At 39.9% G+C, this 9,354-nt stretch overlaps 1 long non-coding RNA gene across 1 annotated transcript; it reads right to left on the reverse strand.

Moving 5' to 3' along the window:
* Nucleotides 1–2,248: 2,248 nt before the first annotated feature.
* Nucleotides 2,249–8,580, reverse strand: LOC136428675 (uncharacterized). The gene is made up of 2 exons (XR_010754644.1): nucleotides 8,246–8,580; nucleotides 2,249–3,457 (listed from the first exon to the last, which is right to left on the reverse strand). It is a non-coding gene; the product is annotated as an uncharacterized lncRNA (long non-coding RNA).
* Between the last annotated feature and the right edge of the window lie 774 nt (nucleotides 8,581–9,354).

The raw sequence follows: 9,354 nt of genomic DNA on the forward strand, positions 1-9,354 counted from the left end.
AGATATGAAACCCAAATGTTCCAGTCTCGCGCAAAGCTAGGCCGCGTTCCACCTGCTATCTTCCGGGGGGACTTCTCTAGCTTGATTTTTTACCGTAACTCACCGAAGTGCGTTTTCCTTTATAAAACAAGAAGGAAAGGATATTTGTCCATGAAACTCTGGCAACAGTAAGTTGATATGCTTATCTATCTGTGCTGTCGGTAGTTTTGCTGTTCCGCTTTTCTGCTTGAAGATATAGGCCATTAATCCATCGTCATTTTGGGGCACGGTCAAAATTCCCAATCTAAAAAGTGCGGCATATTAGAAAAATGATGTAGCGTTAGGGATCTACATCGTGCAATAGACATATTATCAATATAACTCTGTCAAGGACATTTCAGTGGTATTAGCACTACCTTGCTGAGTGTTTGCACTCAATTTTTCAGGAGAAATGCGAAGTTTTATTTGGCACTAGTGACAGGAATATATGATCTATGGTCAAAATATCAACTGTTAATTACTCCATAACCAATTGTACTTATCGCTTTGGAATCCATACAATGCCTAAGTAAGCTTTCATGAATATGTCATCCAAATTTCAAAGAAATCCGTTGTATTCTAGGTGAGATATGAAATTGAAGATTTTCCGGTCTCGAGCAAAGCGAGGCCGTTTCACCTGCCATCTTCCGGGGGGACTTTCTAACTTGATTTCCTACCGCAACTAACGAAAGTGCGTTTTCCTTTATAAAACAAGAAGGAAATAATATTTTTCCATGAAACTTTCACAAAAGTAAGTTGATATGCTGATCTATCTGTGCTGTCAGTAGATTTGCTGTTCCGCTTTTCTGCTTGAAGATATTGGCCAAACAAAACGATTTATTTCATCCTAGCGACAAACGTTAGAACTGCAAAATGGACCCGACAGAAAGTGTTTTTGTCGTCTTCTGCCGAGTTGAAAACCTTTCATTCGTCAGATAACCTTCCAAAAAAAGTTTAAAAAATAGTAAAAAATGTCTATCGATATTTCATTCGTCCAATAGCCTTTTAAGTGCGTTTTATTGCATATATTTACAAACAACCTACGATTTATCTTTTCAGTCCAGAACTATAGATTTCAATGTACAGTACTTGTAGTGCATAGACATTATTTTCCATGGGAGTCTGCAAAACAACCTTTCATGTTGTATCACTTTCTGGACGCTTACATGAAATATGTTAAAGACTTTTATTAACGAAATATGATCTCAGTTACAAAATTAGCATGAGCATATAGAAATATGCCAGCCGAATTTGAAAGAAATCATTTTTGTTCTATAGGCGAGATAAAACAAGCAACGCTTTCAAGCCCTGTACAATGTCAAAAGATTAAAGGAGTCCTAAATTCCAGGGGGGAGTTATTTACCAATAGATGATAATGTTTCGAAGTAAAAAACGAATACTTATTACAATATATGATAAGTACCCACTAGTCCCGTGCGCATCAAAAAGCATTCAGTATTCCACTAAATTCCCCACATGATCCTCTATTTTCTTTTCACTGGAAGTACAGGATGATTTGATTGTCACCTGCCAGGTAGCTCGTGCCACTTGACGTGCTTTTCAGCACCAAGGAGTCAGCTGTGATCTTCAGCCAGAGGCCCCTCAAACGTTTCGTCCCTCAAAGGAGGTTATATCCCCCACGTACCCTGGTACGCCCTCAGGATGGGGGGACGACAGGGAGGACGTCTCCACCCTGCCTCACTGCTGCTCCTTAAGCCTCTTCGTTGTTACACTTATGCTGTCTCCTTCTTCCCCCAGGCCTTTCCTCTCCTTCTGGTCCATAACCAGAAGCTATATTTTTCCACTTCCTCTGCCATTCTTTTTATGAACTTTCGTGATACAATGTACATTCATGGCGTGATAAAAGAATGTCAGGGGGGCTAAGAAAGGTCTTGTTATATGTGCCTTTATATCTTATTAACAACTGGCCTTATGATTGTGCTTAGCCCCCCTTATTTATGCTAAAAATATTCACCATGAAGGAAGTGGGAATACGTATAGGGAATCCATGGGTAGGGTCTGAATTCTGTACAAAGTCGGCTGATTATGTATTCATTGATACATAATCTAGTGGAAAATAACACTCCCTTCTAGAGTTTAGGACTCCTTTTAGTATGACTTATCCAAAAACATTACAACTTCAATAAATATATATAACTATGCATATTGTGGCTTTGTTTTGAGTATTGTAGATAACTATAGATTACATGAAAAGATAAAAACATCTGAATCGTCTTTAAAATCCTGCTGGCTTTATTGACTTAAACTCCAGAAGCACATGTTATGTTCGAAGACCACAGTTTATTTTATGCTGACTTGACTGCAGTAGAATAAAGCAACAAAAAATGAATCCCATATCAACAACTTTTTACATAGAAAAGTGTTTGTGTTTGTACTTTTTATGTACATGTGCATAACAAGGGTAACTTAGACTCATGCATAACACTTTGTAATAAACTGATATGGAAAGATTAAGCAATCTAGATTATCCAGATCATATCAACATCTTGTTACCCTAAACATGTACTAGTTACAGTAATGAGTCGGTATTACAAGGCAAGACTCACATTAGGTCTCAGCACATACATCTGACATTGGCAATGACCACATCAGTTTGAAGTAAATAGATCACAAAATGCACACAGCTTGAAATCAATTAATCAGGAACTGCTCAGATACCTATACATGTTCAACAGAGCATCTAAAACACACAATTTATCCTAACTCCCCTGCAGCTACCTTACATTCTGAAGCTGTTCAATGGAATATTTGACAGAATATAGAAAACAACAGAGAGCATGGCTTCCTTGTTTAATCAGTTATGCCTGAGGTGCCACTGACATGCTTTTTCCTGGGTCACCCTCCGTGTATGGATTGACTTTGGAATATACCAATATGTGTTATGATAACAGTGAAACAAAGACTAAAGAGGAAAACGACAATTCAATGCAATTCAAATTGGTTATGTACTGTATTATTGCATATAGAAATACATGCATGGGCACAAAGAACTGTCAAAGACGTGGACAATTACACTTACTGACAGCATATGTAGTGCTGGAATACGTATAAGTTACATATAAGAGACATGCAAAACGGGGGCATTTTCTACTACATTTTTAATCTAATGAGGTGTTTTGGATTGAGGTGTGATTTTAAAAGCATGTGGATCAGAGTCATTGCCATTGTAATAATTACATACATGTCTACAGTGCAATGGGAATTGAAATTGCAGGAAGGATTCCTACATGTGTAAACTTTTACTAGCTGTTTGACAGACTCAATGCATTCTAAAAAAAACTAGGACTTGGTTGGTGTTGATACATGACTCCTCCATGCAGATGCAGGTAATCCATTGTTGCACTGTCAGCTTCTCACTCACTGGCATCTCATGAGGACAGGGCATTGATGCTCTGTCTGGGTTGAATATTGTCAGCCCCTATAGAAACAAGAAGAAGAAAAAGGTGAAAGTTGGGTTAATGAAGACAAGGCATTGTCTTTTTCCTAATGCTTATAGTATTTAAATAAATTCATAGGATAAGTGCAATGTAATAAGTGAAGTTTTTGACACATGTCCCTGGGACTCCTCACTTATCAGAAACTCAGATCTAAATATGTCAGCGCGCGCACACACACACACACACACACACACACACACACACACACACACACACACACACACACACACACGCGCACACCTACAATTCGTTCATTTGTATTAAAAGGGAATAACATTCTGTTAGAGTTCTCATGTGATGATAAATACAGGAGAAGCTACTAGTATTCCATCTATACTGCCTATGGCTATACAGGGCTTGAAACAGTGGGTGCATGTGCACCTTTCTGCACTCAAAATTGGAGCTATACACTTTATTTCTTACTGGTGCACCTACATGTAAGGTTTGTACTATAGTCTATAGAATATTTTTTGAAATCTAAGTATCAGAAAAAGGAATACAACCTTTTATTGTACTTTATTTGATGAATTACTTGTTTGAAATTTTGAAGTCAGATATAGAACAACACTGATTTTGAGTTCTTAGAGCCCGAAACAATTAACTTAATAATGTTTTGCTGACTTCAGGATGAAACAGTGCTGTGCTCTGTGGGTCACAAGGCAAATTGCATCATGGACTTACTACGTATACTGTGGGACTGGATCATGTTTAGGTTAAGTTTACAGCTTTCTTACAATATTTGCAGACTTTACAAAGATACTATCAGTATGTATGGATGTGAATTATTCATTAAATACCACTGGTCAAGCAGGCGACCTAATGAGATTAGACATAGGAGGAAGAATAATGTTTTTTCGTAGCAGGTTACAGTTCATATGATTATCCAATAATAAAGTGATGCGCTTTTTCTTATGCATCATAAGATCAATTAAGATTAGATTGTGAAAACATAAGCCCCTTGACTAAGTTCAACATGAAGGAGATCATACATGTGAAGGTAACCAATGTATACAGCACACCACATCCCCTTCTCGATAGTTCTTCTGCTTTCTTCAACAACAACAAAAATGTTTCTCATGTTGGTGGAAAATCCTGTCCAGTCCGGACAGAAAAAACTCTGTCCATTCTGAAGAGAGGGTCTGCATGGGGGAGGAGGTGTCCTGTCCTGCATAGAATCAGAGATACTGACTACGCCTAAAAATGAAAATCTGTATCGACAATAGTCTACTATTTTTATTTTACTGTTAATCGTAGCCAGTCGGCTTTGCCATTAATTCTACATAGCCTGCTATTTGTTATCCTGAATTCTTCTTTCAGCATTACTGATATTTTAATCGCAAGGCGTAGTCGAAAGACAACATTGCCCTATGAAAAGTTACAACAGGACATCTGGTTATCTTGGTTTCGACACAGTAAACATGCAAACTTTGGGTCTCAAAATGTAAGGAATTGCATTTGAGAGGGTTAGGATTTTATAGGAGAGCATGCCAGACCCCCCTACATTGGTTGGCTGCACCCTTGGATGTCATGAATGCTTCGTATGCACCCCACCTCATGTCGATACGACATGTATCAAGGAGGTTTAATAAACCTCCTTGCATGTATTAAGGGTTAAGATTTGAGAGGGTTAAGATTTTCTGGGAGAGTATGCCCTCAGACCCCCCTACAAAATGGTTGCACCCTTGGGCCATTCATGATGCTGCGCTGCCAGTTCTATAGGAATGTGAACCAATTCACTGTTAAGCATTGTCGATCCTCTTGAATTAAACTAAACCTGCTGAATTTAGCTTTAAGTGTTGCCAGGAACCCCCATGCAGATCCTCTTTTCAGCCTGGACAGTTTTTCTGCTGTCCGGACTGGAAAGGTTTTTCTGCCAACAGTTTTTCTCACTGGCCAATGCAAATCCTTGTGCTACCTACATGTACCTCAGGCAATAATAACTGGTTTACTTCTCACCACTAGGAGGTGGTCTAGTTACTGTGAATGCATTTAAGTTTGCATGGTTCTAATTTTGTGCTAAGGGGAAAATAGAGTGTTTGCGGTGGTTTTAAGTTTGCAGCAGTGCTATACTGTAGTCACATACCTGATGATACCGCCACAGGAGGGGTGGATATAGGTTCGGCTTAATAAGGTCCGAGTCCAAGTTTAGGTCCAGGGACCTGAACCTGGACCTGATCCTGTGCAGTTGATGTTTTGTTTTATTAGACCAATATCAAGCAAAACTATAAAAGTTTCTTGGTGAGAAGACTTTCAAGATAAACCAACGTGTTTGATATTTGAATGTTGCACTTATTTTAAATGCCTTTTTTTGTCAGAGGGTAGACTCAAAACACTTTTCATCAAATAAAATAGAAAAATATATTTGTACTGTATTCATTTTTTTTTTGGACTCAGGTTCTTGGCTCTCAGGTTTTTGGACTCGGTTTTTGGATGTTATAAAGGCCTGAATCAGGTCCAGCGAACCAGTATCCACCCCTACGCCACAGTATTAGACAAAAATGTTTGCGGTGAAACGGTTGCCGTGAAAACCATGAACATAAAACCACCGCGAACATTTCAAAATTTACAGTATTACTGACACAAACTAGTAACATGTAAGTACGTGGACTGTAGTGAGATATAGTTTGGAGAGGTCAAGTGGGCTGTTAGCAGAAGTGTTTTAAAGATAGGGCACAATGTACAACACCACTCAACAGAGAGGCTAGCTATAGGGGCATGGTCAGGAATGCTTGCCTTGGCCTAGCCATGGGCCATGGCCATATGAGACTATGAGTCTGTTGCTGTAGGGTATTGAACTGTTTGTCGTGAAATAAGCATGATCCAGGAAGTTCCCACAACTTGCATGGGGATGGATGAAAATGATTTTGCCCCAAGTTTGTTTTTACTCGTGTACTGCTATGAAAGCCAAATGGAATGAAATTCGGTGAGGAAGAGCTAGTTGCTGTAAGGAGAGATAGGAGGAGCTTTTTCCAGAATAGACACTTCTTGCATGGAGGTGGTTACAATATCATTATTAATCATTTTGGGGGCAGTTTTGCCCGAAATGATGCTCTTTGCAATTGTCTTCCGTGACATCCTATGTAAGCCAAGTAAATTTGGTGAGGACTAAGGTGTAAGGTCTTTGCACCAGATATTAAAGGTGCAAATGATCATGGAGTAGTCCACTTCTTAAATGGAGGTGATTTTTGGTATTTTGGTGCCTGTAATACCCAGGTACCCTGCTAGGAAAGCTAAATGGCTTGAAATTTGCAGTGGGAATAACTTACTAGTAATAAGGAAAGCATTAGTGGACAGTTCACTTTTCGCTAGGGGGTGGTTGAGAATGATTTTAAGTTTGCGATAAAGAGGTAACCGCAAAAACCTAGGTCACTGGCAACGTTGGTTTTGACTGTTTGATACAAATGTCATATGATTTCCAGTGTGGCTATGAGAGATCAGACCATGGACTTGATGACAATACATGTACTAGTACTAGTAGTGGCTGAATCTTGTAGCCTCTACCAGGCTCCACGACATGGCTGGGAAAATAGTAGAAATCGGCAAATAGAGTGAATAGTGTGCCAAGGGAGTTAGCTACGGAGAGAGGGTCCATGAGCTTCACTGTATAGCGGAGTACCACTGGCATACTTTCACTCTATTTGCCGATTTCTACTATTTTCCCAGCGATCTCGCGGAGCCTGGTAGAGGCTATGAATCTTGTACAACACATCCAAGGCTGCCCTAAAAATGTCACCAATTCATTCAAAAGTTATGGACCTCTTCTTGCGACCAATGTGAACATGGTCGGGCTTAAACAGGTGTGTCGTACGACAGGTTTTTATGACCTATCATCTGAAAATGACTTCTTGCATTTGAGGGACGAAATTCAACAGGCTTTACAGTAATTTGAAATTGAATGCCTTTCGATTCCCAAACATGAAACAAAATCTCTGGTGGGAACACAGGTGTCAGCGATGTTCTTGTAATCTTTTAGTTTATTTATAATTTGCTTATAGCTTTCCCCTTAATGTGAATGACATACTGTATAGGGAAAATTGAGTGTTTGCACTTGTAACAATAGCGCTACAGTCATAAGTCGGCAAAAGTTTTGCGGTGGTTTTAAGTTCGCGCTGAAAGTTCACCGCAAAAACCATGAACATCAAACCACCGCGAACATTTCTGCATTGACGGTATTTTGACCAACTTACTAACAGTATCTCATTCTCGTACTAGCACATTTATCTCCCAGTCCCAGGTACTATGTGGTATTAAAGTTTGGAGATTCATACTGTCCTGTCCTGTCTTCACCTTTGACATTGCGCATGCGTAGTCGCAACCGTGAATGGGCTTATTGACACATTTTTCCTCTAGGAAATTCCATTACAGGCCAAGCCCCTATGCATACCTCTGGGGGCCCAGAAAGGGTAACATACTAAGCCTGGTAGGGTAGCCTGGCCAGCCTTTTCCGCGAACCCTGGATGCTGTGTCGATTCGACTAGTCTTCTGTGTCTGTTAGTGTTACTTTACGTACTCCAGTTAGAATATTACAAACCGACCTTTTGTGTTTTTGATACATGTATGATCTGGATGAACGTGGCCAAATTATGAATGAGGCCAGTAACAACAGCAGTGGGCTAAAAAGAACCATACTATTTTTACTCGCGGTGATGTGTGCACCCCCCTCCCCCTTTAACACGCACCGGGCATAGCTCGAGCTAGTTGCAAATTAACGAGGATCTGTGCCTATTCAATATAAAAATAATCGGTATAAATGAACTAAAGTTGCTCACCTCACCATGGAACAGGCAGAGTTTTGCTGCTGGACGACCTACGGCGATCGATCCGGACGGTCGGCGGGCCTGAAAACACAATATCCCGGCCACTTCCCGGCAGCTTCTCGATCGGCCACCGTTCTGTACCCTCGTGAGGTCACGTCCCCAAATATCGCGAGGCTTCTCCTACAGTCCACTATCTATGGCCTCGGTGACCCATCTCTCCCGGCTTGTGCCTACCGTTAACCGATGTATCTCAAGAGCCAGGAGACGTCTCCTGGTCCACTTATAACTGGCTAACGGTGGTCACCGTTAACCACTTACAACTGTAAACGGTACTTGTAACGGGTGACCACATTTGGTCTACAACCCTCCATAAAGCAATATTTTGCATAATCATACAACTTTCCATTGCGTCTTCATGAAAGTACATATTGAAACTTTTCATCAAATCAAGGACTTTATATACAAGTAGGAACATGATAATGATGATATTGGTTATGATGTAGACAAACGAGCAAAGAATCATCATAATGATTAGTGGACAAAATGCAGTTTGCTATTATTGCTAGTCCATACATGAGGTAAAAACAATGGAGTCTTAAATAGATATAATCTATACTATCCACACAACCAAAAGAACTGACAACATGCTATTCACGTGTAGCCAAAAATCGGCAGGGGGTTCGTCCACTGGTAGCAATATGTAATCAATCAACTAAGCTTACTATTTCTAATCAGTGCTGTTTGCTAACCATAGGAGGCAATAATCTACATCTAAGTCCTTGTTGAATGTAGATGGTTCCATCCTGACATTTGCTAATGCTAGGGCAGACGTTCGTTGCTTCGGGCATCTAAAAGAAAGATAAAACAAACGTTTTCATTTAGTAGTTGTTTTTTCTCGACTTAGGTAACATCGTGTGTCTTCTTCTCGTTTTTTTTAAATCTAATAATGTTGTCTACTTTTTTTGTTACGCTTCCACAACTGCAAAACCTCATCGTCTCTTTTTCTCCAAAATCATTTTTCGCACACGTTACCACCCGGCACTAAAACGAGGGACGTTTTTTTTAAACACTTATTTCGGGCATTTGTTGCTTGCACAAAAGAAGCCAAACCCAAAAGGCTT

Source organism: Branchiostoma lanceolatum, chromosome 1 (genome assembly GCF_035083965.1).
Source record: "Branchiostoma lanceolatum isolate klBraLanc5 chromosome 1, klBraLanc5.hap2, whole genome shotgun sequence".
Taxonomy (NCBI): Eukaryota; Metazoa; Chordata; class Leptocardii; order Amphioxiformes; family Branchiostomatidae; genus Branchiostoma; species Branchiostoma lanceolatum.